The sequence below is a fragment of the Prunus mume genome, linkage group LG2 (genome assembly GCF_029339155.1).
Source record: "Prunus mume cultivar Tortuosa linkage group LG2, ASM2933915v1, whole genome shotgun sequence".
Taxonomy (NCBI): domain Eukaryota; kingdom Viridiplantae; phylum Streptophyta; class Magnoliopsida; order Rosales; family Rosaceae; genus Prunus; species Prunus mume.
Genome location: NC_142699.1, coordinates 24126917 through 24138830, shown reverse-complemented (window position 1 = coordinate 24138830; position 11914 = coordinate 24126917). Strand labels below are relative to the sequence as shown.

At 35.5% G+C, this 11914-nt stretch overlaps 2 pseudogenes; one reads left to right on the top strand and one right to left on the bottom strand.

Annotated features, from left to right (window-relative positions):
* Positions 1-3440: 3440 nt before the first annotated feature.
* Positions 3441-4872, top strand: LOC103322134 (1-(5-phosphoribosyl)-5-[(5-phosphoribosylamino)methylideneamino] imidazole-4-carboxamide isomerase HISN3, chloroplastic-like; annotated as a pseudogene).
* A 1519-nt stretch (positions 4873-6391) lies between these two features.
* On the bottom strand, positions 6392-11421 carry LOC148919881 (protein FAR1-RELATED SEQUENCE 5-like; annotated as a pseudogene).
* Positions 11422-11914: the final 493 nt, after the last annotated feature.

The window sequence follows — 11914 nt, the reverse complement described above, 5'->3', positions numbered from 1 at the left end:
AAAACTTAAAAATGAAAAAACCAAGGGTTTATGGTTCATAAATAGTCTGTAAGGTTAAAATCTTATATAAATGGTTTTTTCATTTTTAAATTTTATGAATTTTAAATTATTTTAAAAAAACTTCATTAGTTTGTTGATATATATCACGTCAGCAAACTAACGGAGTTTTTGACGGAACCTAACGGTAGGGACCATTTGTGATCACATATACTAACATTGAGGACCACGAATGACAAAAAAAAGAAGAAAAAAAAAAGAGGATGCAATCTGATAGTTTTGTAAACCTTAGCGACATTTTGTGATATTAAGCCTAATTTTAATTTTAATTTGAAATTGAGTATTCTAGGATTTAATTATGAATAAATTATCATTTGGGGTAAAGTTTTAGATTTAAATAGTTTAGTGTTGCGTTGCATTGCATTTATTTGTTTAAGTTTATTTTTGTTAAGCTTTTATTTATATATAAAGAAGCATATTTGAGAGTAAGGCTCATTACGTTCCCCCGACTAGGTGTATCTTTTTATTTTTATGAATGAAATTCACTTGTACCATCAAGTTTTTAAGATAGGTTTTGCCTAATTGACTTTTGAATCCTGGATCTGTCGCTGCACCACCCAATCGAAAATCCCCTCATCTTGTAGACACACCTCATCCCACACCCAATTCGATTTGCAACAGACTCCATCGCAAACCCCCACCCCAATCGCACACCCCATCCCATTTGAAACAGAGTCATCGCACACCCCAACACAAACCCCATTGTAGACCTCAACCCCATTGTAAACCCCTATCGCAGCTAGCCGATCTCACCATTTTTCACAAACCCATCTGACCTCAAAATCCTTTGAAAAGCCAAGGTTTGATTTCAATTTCAATTTTGATTTCTATATTTATATTTCTGTGTGCTGATTAAGCCCATGTTTGATTTCAATTTTGATTTCAACTTTGTGGATGTATGGTTCGAATCTGGTTTAGGTTTGATTTCAATTTCAATTTTGATTTCTATAATTATATTTCTGCGTGTTGATTAAGCCTAGGTTTGATTTCAATTTCGAAAAGTCGAGATTTGATTTCAATTTTGATTTCAACTTTGTGGATGTATGGTTCGAATCTGGTTTTACGAAAATAGATGTTACTTTTGGTGGGTTACCACTGAAATTGTTACCTTGTTTCAGTGGTAGTTCACTGAATTTGTTTTTGTTTTTCAATGGCTCTCCACCGAATGTATTTATGTTTTTCAGTGGTAGTCCACCAAATCTGTTTCAGCTTTTCAGTGTTGTCCACCGAATTTATTTCCATTTTTCAGTGGTAGTCTATTGAATTCGTTTCTTGTTTCAATGGTCATCTACCGAATTCGTTGATGAGTTTGTACTTAATATTGTTTTTTAGATATGAAGATGACTCACATAGGTACTATTGAGGCTTCATCATCTCAACCTAATATACAACGTCCCACAGCCTCAAAGAGGAGGCATAGAGCAGCTCCCTAAGATCACTTTGAGGATATTACATAGATTGCATCTGTGTTCTCCCAACGAATTCTTTGGTTCTATTTCGGATCCTAGCATTGTATATTGTCTTCATAGTTGAAACATTCATTGCATCTCTATCTTTCAGGATGACCAAAATATCTCTAGGTTTCACCAAACTCTTAGACATGTCTACCAACAAGGCATTCTTCTCTTCAAAAAATCGCCTCACAAATGAGTGACCTTGAAGATACTTTGAAATAGCATGGTTGTGTACTCCACAAACCACCTCCAACTTCCAATCATCCCCATCACCAATATTGACACCTTTTAACAAGAATGTTCATCCACATTTCTTGCTACCAGTGTCCCTAGCACACTTTTTGGTATCACCATTTGCATTCGACCTTACATTAGTTGTCTCACTAGACTTAAACAAAGACTTATAGTTATCGTTTCCTCTCTCAAGCAAGTATTACTCGAGGTCTCCTCTTGCCCTCACCTCCATAATCAGACCTTCTAATTACAATTACAATATTATTTATTTTTCCTTGTGTACGAGTCCATTTAATTAATGCATCTCTACCATTGAATATCTACACATTAAATTCATGTTATTTAAAGTTAAAATTTGAAACATTAATGCCAAGTTAATGATATTAAAAAGGATTTCGAATACATAAAAAATCAAAATAATTACCAAATAAGTTTTGAATTGATCACTATAGTCCATTACACATTATGTTCCAACATTATTGCCTTCAGTATGGGCGTCACCTTCTTTTTGTTCCTTCAATAGGAGTAAGGTCAAAATAGCTTGCATTAAATTTGTGGTCAACAATAAGTTATTGAAAAAATAAATATATTTCTGTTCGTTGCCACTGAATTGTAGGTAAAAATTCGGTAATACACCACTAAACACCATTTCATGATGGCTGGTCAAACATAACCGAAATAGGTGCAATGTTTCAGTGGCATCCTACCGAATTTACTTATCGCATTCGATCGATGTGCTGAATGAAACCAGCGACCATCATGAAATTCTAAACTTGAAAAACGCCAAAAAATAAACTCATACCTCATTCGAAGCCTCTCTAACTTCAGTTTCACCCTTCATGAATAAATACAAGATATTTTTTTCACCAATATAAGAGTATAAATCTCGTTAGGGTTGAAGGAACATGATGGTTTGAGAAAAAAAAATGTAACTAGGGTTGCGGGAACATATGTAGGTGTAGTGAGCAAATTTAATTTTTATTTTAAATGTTTTTTGTCCTTAACGGTAATTATGTACAATGATAAAATATGTTATTCATGTTTAAAATTAGTATGGGGTGCAAAGAGCAAATAATGAAGTGCCAATAAATTCTCCCAAGTTTAAAACTTCGAATAAAGAAAAACAATCATGTTAGTGGCAGATCAAGTGTGGATTAGCTGCCAATGTCCAGTGTAAAAGGACATTGATTTGCAAATCAGAGATCTCATGCTTGAACCTTCATGGCATCATTTTTTGGAGAAAATTTTGTAGGTACCCAATATACCAACTGGCTGGTGTACCCGCCAATAGGAATGAGACACGTGCAATAATTTATTTTTAGCCTTTTAACTATTTGTTCCGTTAGCATTCTTCCGTTAGACTTTTAACTCTGTCTCTCTGTAAAGCTTTTGCTACATCGAGAGTCTTCCCATTTTTTATTTCTCAATTCTCTCTTTTGTTCTCCAAATTTATCGAACTCCCCCCTTATTAAAATTCAAAGCACAATCTAAACAAAAGAGAGAATTGAGGAAGATTGGGGTTGAAATGGTGTTTAGTATGACTCGAAAAGTCACCATGGATGATGAAGTTGTAGCGCAAGTCTTCCGACAGCCATCAAGGTCCTCTTTTTCCTCGGTTTCTAATAATTTCCAGTTTCTAGGTTTGGACTTGAGGAAATGGAGGAGGGTTTGGGGTGTGAGAGATAGGTTTTTTATATGGGTTTTAAGGAAGTTGAGGAGGTGGGTGTGGTTAGAAGTTGGGGAGAGAGTGAGGGTTGGGTAAGGAGTTGATGGGGTTTTGGGTGCGCTTGGAAGTGTTGGGTTTGGGATTGGAGAGAACACTGGTTTTGGGTTCTTAGGGGTTCGCTCCAATAGTGGTATGGTTATTGGTCTTCTCATCTTCTTATATGTGTGTATTTAGCCCAATTATGTTTTTGTGTTTTGTTGATTTTCTGTACTTGTTATGTTGATTTGGTTTTAGGGGAACGTGAAACAAATTGTTGGGTCTACCCTTTCGGATTTGAAGGAGGATGAGTCTGCTCTTGTTACTAATTTTGTGTCAGATAAGTCAGTGACGGAGAATGCAAAGATGTATGATGAAGATGGCCTTACAGGTGGTTATGTGATCATGCTTGGAGCTGACTCTTTGAGCAAAGCTGCAGCCATTGAAGCTCTGCATGCCTATCCTGGTGGGTCTATGGTTGCTTTCTTGTTATTGTAGATTCTGTTGATGTGTTCAAATGATTGGAAGCAGTCTTCTAATAATTATCCCATTAGTAATTTATGCAAAGTGCTTCTTTGGATTGTTCTCTCAGTTTCAATAAAATGCAACTGGCTCTAGTGCAAATATAATTTAAGTTTACTAAGTGGTTAGAAATGAGTGTGGATTTTTTTAAAAGAAAGCGAAACTTAGCATCAGTAGGCTTGGAAGGATTGACATCAAATAAATGCTCTACAAAAATATAAGCTTCCCAGTATTATTGCACAAAATAAGATTGTCAAGCAATTTGAGTGCCTTGGGAGTGTGATGTTTCACTTTAATCTCTATAGTTGATGACATCTTTAAAACTTATAGTATGTATTCAACAATGAGCAAATGGACCTTGAAAGGCTTAAAGACCTTGTTTTTGTTGTTGGAAAAGATAGGCTTGTTTTAAACCTTAAATACAGAAAGAGGGTAGGAAGCCAGCCAAAAATTAAACCTCCTTTGTTCTTATTTATGTTTTTTCTAAGGGCTAAGCAGACTTTTTATTTACTTGATTCTTGAGCAATTTTTATATGGCTTCTTTGTGATATGTGATATGAATAGACTAACAATTTTCTGAGACAATTGCATATGTTAAGAATCAGAACTATCAATATTTAATCATTATTAAAGTGATTTTGTTGCTTTTAATTTTCTCGTTGAGCATTTTCAACTGCCTCACTTCTTGGCTTTTACGTGTTGGCCTTAATGTGCATTTACTTTAATCTGTAGGAAGGCAAATATGCAATTGTTACAGATAGATAGCAAAAGTTCAGTGATGTGTATCTTGATGAGGAAATATTGGACTTTCTTGCTAACTATGCAGACGAATTTCTAGTTTATGGTGTTGATGTTGAAGGGGAAAAGTACTATGTAAAAAGTCATGTTAGAATCAACATATGATTCTTTTGTAGTTTTGTCCCAGCATTTTGGGTCTATAGCCTGCCTCTCAGGTGTCTGTGTGTACGGGTTCATCATATTTGTAATGTAGAGTCTTGTGCATAACACCAATAGTATTTTCATTGAAAACTCTTGTGATTCATACAGTTTCGAGTGCCTGGCTTCAAAAGGGAAAGTCTTGTTAGAATTTTCTTGACTTGATTGAAACAGATCTTTCATCTATAAAAAACAAACACACTTGACATATAATAATATCTGGAATTATAATATAATCTTACAAACGGATAGTCTCATATGAAAAAAAACACAAGTCACATGATCTGATACACCATTTCAAAGTTCTAATGACATAGGACAGCAAGAAAGCCTCTCCCTTGAAGTACCCAACCAACATTCTGTCAACATGCATTATTCCTTTGGATCCTGATGTTGCTCAAAACCAGTGGAAAAGAAATCTTGATTCAAATGTGCCAAATAATTTTGATCCTAAAGCATATTGGTGAAGGAAACATTTGATTGACTAAATGACCAACTAAAATTGGAATCCTATAAGAAAACAATTACGCAATTAAACAAAGAATTGAAATCTCAAAGATAAGTCTCAAACTTACAAATTAGATTACCTGATTAGATGGAGGAAAACGGTCATTCGTTGTTGGCAAAGTCATACTTAAATAATTGGGCGCGTGAAGTGAGGTTTGTGAAGAACCTCCTTTTCTTGGTTGTTTAATTTTTTATACACAAGCAAATAATAAACAGTTATTCTTCTAGTCAATAAATAATAATAAATTAGAAGAGATTGATGGAATAATAACCAATAAAAAAAATTCTTACTTGAGAGTGATGTCTTCTTCTTTCGTTTCTCAAAACTAGGTTTTAATCTGGTGTTACTTATCCTCTTTCAGTACTCCATTGCTTTCTTCATTAGAAGTTCCAACTGGTTTAGACTTCAACATATATTTTTCAATCAATTATTCCATTTATTTCAATTTTTGCATTGCAATTCTATGAGTGTTATCTGTCTCCGCTTCCTTACTCAATATATCATAAGCCATTCACATCAGACTATTCGGACGCAAAATCACTGATGATTTATCACTTACTTGCAAAGATTCTCCATGCTCATTTGCATCCCATCCTTTCTTTGCTTCTTTTGTCCACCGCTTCAATATGTACTGAGATGGTATCTTAGTAACCTCTTTTACATTCAACACCTTTAGAGCATGACGATATAATAAACACATGGATTCAAACATCTTGCAACTGCATAAGACATTGAAATTTAAAGAGTTAAATTGGACAACATGCACTCTTTTGCGACCCTCCTCTTTAAGCTCAAAAGTTTAGAGTTTCCATCACTTCCAGTTTGACGCATTCTTACCGCTAAACTATCAATAACCTCAGTTTCAAATAATTTAAATTTTTTTATGGTGTAGATATTAGCAGCATGAAGCAAAAGTCCACTTTCTATGGCAGCTCTGGAAGGTAATCCCTGATTGTATCGAAAAGTTTCTTCCAACTCTCATGACTGCATACCATTTGTTTGTTTATCATAATGATGCACAAGTTCAGTAAGCCTCATTGTTTTAGTACACATATGATTAAAAAAAACATTATTCATACTCTCACTTCTTTGAGAAGCTTTGATCCTGACAGTGAAAGTATCTAGGCTAAACACTGGACACCACTTTTCATGAAGCTGATATAAGGTCTTAAGCCATTGTTGATTCAATTCCTAACAACTAAAATGAGTTATTAAAAACAGCAACTTTAATTCTCGCAAATGCACGAACCGTTTATAGTATAGCTTATGTAAATACGAGGTCGATCCCACGAAGAATGGTAACTTGGTTCCAAGTTAAATTACTTAGAATGCTAGAAAAACATAGAACAAGGAAACTGACTAACTAGCTAAAGGCAAGGTCGAATTTAACAATGCCTCTTGCTAATTACTCAAGGTCTAGGACAGAATCCTAGCACCACACACGCACTCAAAATGGGGGGTTTTGTTGTTGAAATGAAAAGAAGAAAGTGAAATGAAAGTGCTTGAAAGTAAACACTGGACAGATTGTGAAATAATAATTGAGAGGTGTTAGAGCCTTGGAATCCACCACTAGTTTTCCTATCCAAGTTATGAATGCATAGAAATTGACTCAAGCTTAATCAACAACAGATTATCGCATACAAGCCTATGGTATCTAGGTGCAGGACGCATGATTCTCCTAAGGCATGTAATTGTGCATGGTATCTACACAACACGTGATCTCTAATACACAACCTAAGCATGGTATCTACTTAGAATAAAGCATACAAGAGTCATTAAGCTCCTTGAGAATATGATAATCACACAAGTCCTAGAACATGGTATCTGTCCTAGTCAACCTATGGTTATTAACCCCTTGAATGATTCTTAGGCCATTCATGTGTTGCTTGTGAAAGGAGAGTAGAATTGGTGAATCTAAACCCCTTCCCAACCTATGCTAGATGCATAAAATCCTAGTTAGCTACTCTAAGAAAACATACATCAAGCACATAATAAACTGGAGATTAACAACTTGATAATGAAAGCAAGGAAATCAATTAACTATAAAATCATCCATAACATTGAATATTCATGACTAGGGCTTCATCCTAAGCCCTAACTAAATGGATTAGTTAGACATAACTATGAATACAGAAAATAAGAAATACATAGATAGGATAAAGAGAGGAGAAGAACTAGATTGATGGCAGCAAGGAATTCCCAGGACAGCTCCAAGCTCTCTTCTCTCTTTGTGGTGAATCTGAATTTGTATATGAGACTAATGGATGAAGTGAAAATGTGTATCTGACTCTCCCTCTTTGAATGAGTGTGCAGCCCTCTATTTATAAAGTGCAATTTCGTCCTCCCCTTTGGCTGGTGAAGCACACCTCTCTTAGCTGCTCCCAACAACTCCAGCAACCCATACTTGCCACCTGCTCCAAATGCCCATACTTGCCACCTGCTCCAGCTGCCAAATACATGCTTTGGTATGGTTTTTTAATGGAAAACTTGACTTTTGTTCATCATTCTGAGTTTCTGAGCTGATTTGACTCCCATGTTTGGCTGCCCATACTTAGCACATGGCTCTAGGGATGTAGACACATTGAAATGTGATGGCAGCCAACATGATATTTCTGTGAACTTGGTTAAGTCTTTGACGTGCTGAGGGCTCTAGATTTATCCAATTGGGCTGAAATTTGGATAGGTGATAATAGACACCCATTGGAACAACTTCTATCAAGGATGTCTCCTTATTCGACCTGTGTAAGTTGCTGAAATGAGGACTGCAAGATGACCCACGAAACTGGACTGACAAGGAGTGTGGCCCAAATTGGGTTTGTCTTTAAGCTCATATTCCTCTTATCCCAATCAGACCTTAACAAGCATGGATTGCATAAAATGTGATCTCTTGCTGTCTTAACCTACAAAACAAACAAAAAGAGGTAAGTGACTCAAAATAAAGAGAAACTAAGCAAAGTCACTAAGTAAAGAAGTCATGCGAATGTATGAAATTATGAACTTATCAACCATGTGTTATCTGCAAGGTCAAACTTTGAAATCATTTCATTCCAAGTACACTCAAATTCAGACTTTGTCTCACCTCCTTCAAGACACTTGTTGAATAACCTCTTAAACTCTGGAATGGCATAAGAACATGCTAACTTCAGTGTTGCATTTCTTGATATGTGCCATGTGCATAAACGATGACATGTCCCAAGAAAAACTGTGGAGATGGCATTTGCCATTGCTTGATATTGATCAGTATAAATGGTTACAGGTTTTCGATTTCCCATGGATTCTAAGAATGTCTCAAACAACCACCGAAATGTAGGAATCTTTTCATCCAACGAAAAAGCACAGCCAAATAACACATTATGCCAATGATGGTTAACCCTTACAAAAGGAGCGCAAATCATGTTGTACCTGTTGGTTCGATATGTAGTATCAAATACGATCACGTCCCCAAAGCACTCATAATCAAGTCTAGACCTTCCATCCCTTTAAAAAAAGTTTGTCATTCGGTTCTCTTGATTGTTGATTCAATTCTTAACAACTAGAATGAGTTATTAAAAATAGCAACTTTAATTCTCGCAAGTGCACGAACCGTTTATAGTATAGCTTATGTAAATACGAGGTCGATCCCACGGAGAATGGTAACTTGGTTCCAATTTAAATTACTTAGAATGCTAGAAAAAAAGAAAACAAAGAAACTGACTAACTAACTAAAGGCAAGGTCGAATTCAACAATGCCTCTTGCTAATTACTCAAGGTTTAGGACAGAATCCTAGCACCACACACGCACTCAAAATGGGGGGTTTTGTTGTTGAAATAAAAAGAAGAAAGTGAAATGAAAGTGCTCGAAAGTAAACATTGGACAGATTGTGAAACAATAATTTAGAGGTGTTAGAGCCTTGGAATCCACCACTAGTTTTCCTATCCAAGTTATGAATGCATAGAAATTGACTCAAGCTTCATCACAATAGATTATCGCATACAAGCCTATGGTATCTAGGTGCAGGATGCATGATTCTCCTAAGGCATGTAATTGTGTATGGTATCTACACAACACGTGATCTCTAATACGTAACTAAGCATGGTATGTACTTAGAATAAAGCATACAAGAGTCATTAAGCTCTATGAGAATATGATAATCACACAAGTCCTAGAACATGGTATCTGTCCTAGTCAACCTATGGTTATTAACCCCTTGAATGATTCTTAGGTCATTCATGTGTTGCTTGTGAAAGGAGAGTAGAATTGGTGAATCTAAACCCCTTCCTAACATGTGCTAGATGCATAAAATCCTAGTTAGCTACTCTAAGAAAATATACATCAAGCACATAATAAACTGGAGATTAACAACTTGATAAGGAAAGCAAGGAAATCAATTAACTATAAAATCATCTATAACATTGAATATTCATGACTAGGGCTTCATCCTAAGCCCTAACTAAATGGATTAGTTAAACATAACTATGAATACAGAAAATAAGAAATACATAGATAGGATAGAAGAGATGAGAAGAACTAACTGGCAGCATTGTAGTTCCCAGGACAGCTCCAAGCTCTCTTCTCTCTTTGTGGTGAATTTGAATGTGTGTATGAGAGTAATGGATGAAGTGAAAATGTGTATCTGACTCTCTATATCTTGAATGAGTGTGCAGCTCTCTATTTATAGAGTGTAATTTCATCCTCCCCTTTGGCTGGTGAAGCACACCTCTCTTAGCTGCTCCCAACTGCTCCAGCTGCCCATACTTGCCAACTGCTCCAGATGCCCATACTTGCCACCTGCTCCAGCTGCCAAATACATGCTTTGGTATGGTTTATTTATGGAAAGCTTGACTTTTGTTCATCTTTCTGAGTTCCTGAGCTGATTTGACTCCCATGTATGGCTGCCCATGTGTAGCACATGGATCCAGGGACGGAGACAGATTAAATGTGATGGCAGCCAACATGACATTTCTGTGAACTTGGTTTAGTCTTTGACATATTGAGGGCTCCAGATTTATCCAATTGGGCTGAAATTTGTATATGTTATAATAGACACCCATTGGAACAACTTCTATCAAGGATGTCTCCTCATCCGACCTATGTAAGTTGCTGAAATGAGGCCTGCAAGATGACCTACGAAACTGGACTGACAAGGAGTGTGGCTCAAATTGGGTTTGCCTTTAAGCTTATATTCCTCTTATCCTAATCAGCCCTTAACAAGCATGGATTGCATAAAATGTGATCTCTTGCTGTCTTAACCTACAAAACAAACAAAAAAAGGTAAGTGACTCAAAATAAAGAGAAACTAAGCAAAGTCACTAAGTAAAGAAGTCATGCGAATGTATGAAATTATGAACTTATCATTGATCTACTTGCACTATATAAAAGAACACTGGATCTTCAACTTGCTTGTGCTTGAAAAGATTGATCAAGCTTTGAGCATCGCCTGCTTCAAGTAGATTCACTTTTTCCCTACTGACAAAATTGTAGCAATATGTCTTTGTAAATCCAACATTTTGAGATCCGCATACTTCTTCTGCTAAATACGAGTATGTATTTGAAGTTCTTATACCTGCACTCACCATGGTTTTAATCACACCCTTATGAGATTATGAAATTTTACGATTTGATAACAAAAATTGTCTTTCATCTGGTCTTGCAAGCTTATGATTATGATCAGGATTAAAGGTAGAAACTTTCCACACATCACCTTCCAATGAAAATTGAATTTTGGCTTTGCACCCTGTTCTGGTCTATAGTCTATCAATTGGTTTCTCTTTACAAGGGTCACTATCTTCTCTAAAACCTGTTTTTGAACACGCAAAATTAAGTTATCTCACAACTCCTATATTTGTCATATTTTTTTTTGTTTTCTTCAAATGCTAAGGCTAATGCTTGCACTATACTCATTATAGAGATCATAAGCTTCTTGCTCGTTGTACACAATCTTCCCATACAAATTTTCACTGGAAGATTCTTCAAGATTCCCAAATGTTGGATTTTTTTTCTTGATCGTTGCTTTTGGTGTTTTCTTCATCACTTCCGAGATCAACGACTACATTATTCAACGAAAGAAATAATTTTTGTGAGATGATAATGAATAACTGTAGGAAGAAATAATTTTCGTAGCATATAACACAAAAATAAATTTAAAAATTCAATAAATTGAGTAGATTAGAAGGTAATATAACATATCAATGATAATAACTATAGGAAGCAGTAAAATATATATATATATATATATTTATCCAAACGAAGCTGCACAGACCATTGATCTATGATATTTTTTATTATACTATGCAAATATGTTGTAATTTAAAATGTAAAGAAACACTTGTACCAGAAAAAAAGAAAGAAATGTAGAAATTAAAAGACGATGCTGGAGCAAAGCCAATACATATGCATAAGTTGATGTTCGGAGGGCAACCCCCAATGTTCAAAGAATCTGGAGCAAAGCCAATATGATATATGTATACTACATGTTGACTTAAAAGTAACTCAAACCACAATATAATAATCCAATAAACCAA